We start from the raw sequence: 2,949 nt of genomic DNA, 5'->3' as shown, positions 1-2,949 counted from the left end.
ATAAGAAAATAAGTTTGGTGAAGGAGTGGAGAAATTGAAGCCCTTTTGTATACCTGAGGGAAAGCAAAGTGGTGGAGCCACTGTGGAAAGTGGTATAAAGAGTTCTCAAAAAGCTAAACAGTGGGGGCCTGGCCGTAGCTCAGGCCTTTAAGTGGCTGCTTCCACAAAGCCGTCAGCCTCAGGTTGCTGGAGTTCGAACCTCACAACTCTCCCGCTGGCCAACATGCCCAGAAGGAATTCGAGGAACAAAAAAAAAAAAACTAAACAAAAGAGGCCGGCAGTTTTGCACAGCGTCTGCAGGGAAGAATCGGGATCCGTTGTAGCGACGGCGCATTGCGGTTGCGTGTTGTTCAAAAAGTACGGAAATTTCATTGATAACCTCAGACTCTTCCCCAAGGGAAGAAGTTGTGGAACGGGTCATCCTCGCTTAGGTGGGGAAGGTGGAAACTCCGGTGATGTCTGGGTTGTAGCCCTAAAAAAATGACGTTAAAAACAACTTGAAGACAAATATCCTCAGAAAGAGTTTGTGGCTGGAGGCGGAACTAACAGTCGGATTAATGCACTGAAAGGCTCCACAAGAACACTACAAGGCAACAATAATCAGCACAGCATAGGAGAGGCGAAAAGCTGGACATACAGAATTGAGGGGACAGGTGTAGGTCTTTAGGCTTACAGCAGTTGATTTTTGACAAATTTGGCAAGGTAATTCACAGGGGAAAGAATAGCGTTTTCAATAAATGATTCTGGGAGAACTGGATATCTACAGGTCAGAGATTAATGTTCACTCTTTCCTCATAACACATTAAAAGGAAAAATAAACCCTTAAAACTAATTATAGACCAAAATGGAAGAGCTACAACTCTTCCAGGAAAAGACTGTGAAATCCCTGGACCTGTTGGTATTTCAGCAACTGATGAAAATGGTAAGATGATAGGAGAACTCAATAAGGAGGAAGATAGACTTTTGGTAGCTGAAGGTGGCCCTGGTGGGAACTACTTACAAATTTCTTACCACTGAAAGGCCAGAAACGAGTGATCCATGTTGACCTAAAACTTATAGCTGGTGCAGGATGAGTAGGATCCCAGATGCCGGAAAACCCTCTTTGCTAGGTCAGATTTCTCACGCAAGACTAGAAGTTGTAGATTACGCTTTTACAACAGTAAAGCCTGAACTTGGAAAGCTTATGTACGATGATTTCAACCAGATATCAGCTCATCTCCCAGGTTTGAGAGGAGCACATATGAACAAAGGAATGGGCCGCAGATTTCTGAAGCACATAGAAAGAACTAGACAATTACTTTCTGTTGTTGATATTTCTGGATTTCAGCTTTCTTCCAGAATAAGTACAGAACTGCTTTTGGAATTATAATACTGCTTACAAAAGAGTTGGAGTTATACAAAGAGGAACTTCTTTTTTTTTTTTTTTTTTTTTTTTTCAGAACTGGGGACTGAACTCAGGCCCTTGCGCTTGCCAGGCAAGCACTTATTCTACTGAGCCATCTCTCCGGTCCCCAAAGAGGAACTTCAAATGAAACCTGCACTCCTGGCCGTTAATAAAATGGACTTGCCAAGTGCCCTAGATAAATTCCATGAGCTGATGAACCAACTCTAGAAGCCTAAAGCTTTTCTGCATTTACTTGAAAAGAACACAATTCCGGAGAGGACTATGGAGTTCCAGCATATCATCCCCACCTCTGATGTTACTGGAGAAGGAGTGGAAGAATCAAAGAACTGTACAAGGAAATCACTAGATGAACATGCCAGCCAGGAAAATGAAGCACATCATAAGAAATAGCTGCCTAATTTGCGGATTTCTGACACAGTGTCTTACAGTGAGCCACCATTAAACCGTGCTGTCACTAGTTCCAGAAAGGATATAATTTAACTGGTAAAAACCGTATTGGTGAGTTAGTATGTGGACCAAAGAGAAAGAAATCCTGTCATTTGTGACAGCACGGAGAAACCTGGAAAACACTGTTAAGAGCAATGAGCCAAGTCCGCGTGTGGTGGCGCACACCTGTAACCCCAGCGCCGGGAGGCTGAAAACAGGAGGATCACCCGAGTCGGAGCTGCGCAGTGAGACCCTGGACCAAAGGCAAGAGAGATACGCCAGTCACAGACAAATGCCACCGGGTGTCACTTCTGTGCCGTGTAAGATATTTGCTCATAGGTAAGAGGGGATAAAGGGAGGTGGGGAGATGATAGTTAAAAGACAGAAAGTTTCAGTATGAATTTTGGAGACCTAGCACACACTGCTTAATGTCTATGGTCTAATCATGTATTTTGAAGATTGCTAGGCATATAGCTTGTAAGTATTCTTGCCACAAAAAAGTGAGGAAGTGCATATATTAATTATCTTTTGACAGCCATTGAATACTGTTTACTCTGTTTACATATTTCAGAATATCCTATGTACATAAATATATAAATGTTTTTATCTGTCACTTTAAAAAAGAGTATTGAAACTTACATTGTAAGCTTTTCCACACTTTTTTAGTATTGTCACTAATATAATATGTGTTCCATCATTCAAGACCTATATATACCTTTTAAGTTACTCTGTTGTAGTTAAGTGTATCAATAATAAAGTGAGAACTAAAAATCGTATTTTACAAGTTTAGGGCTAACCTACTTGTGATAACATTCTGGGGCATTCTTTTATTTATTGTGTAACTACTGAGGACATTTCTTTTTTTAGTTACCCGGGATGATTTTTTTTACATGGATTAGTAGAATAAGCAGCTAGGGTTTTCATTTGGGGAGCCTCTCTATCATGTACCTGGTTTCACTTTATATATATAATAATTCTCTTTGTGGAAAACCTCGAAATCCTAAGATTAAACAATGATAATAAACGCCATAGATAGTATCTAACAAGCCAGCAGGTCAGTGTGTGTCTGTTGTTCTTGAAGAATTTTTGGCTCCTAAGTTATATTTTTAGTTATATAG

General features: G+C 40.7%; 1 pseudogene; it reads left to right on the top strand.

The window, feature by feature from the left end:
* Window positions 1-2,949, top strand: part of LOC101577442 — a 72,287-nt pseudogene that overhangs the window by 7,639 nt on the left and 61,699 nt on the right.

This window comes from Octodon degus, unplaced genomic scaffold, assembly GCF_000260255.1.
Source record: "Octodon degus isolate 3935 unplaced genomic scaffold, OctDeg1.0 scaffold00054, whole genome shotgun sequence".
Taxonomy (NCBI): Eukaryota; Metazoa; Chordata; class Mammalia; order Rodentia; family Octodontidae; genus Octodon; species Octodon degus.
This window is presented reverse-complemented; position numbering and strand designations above follow the sequence as displayed.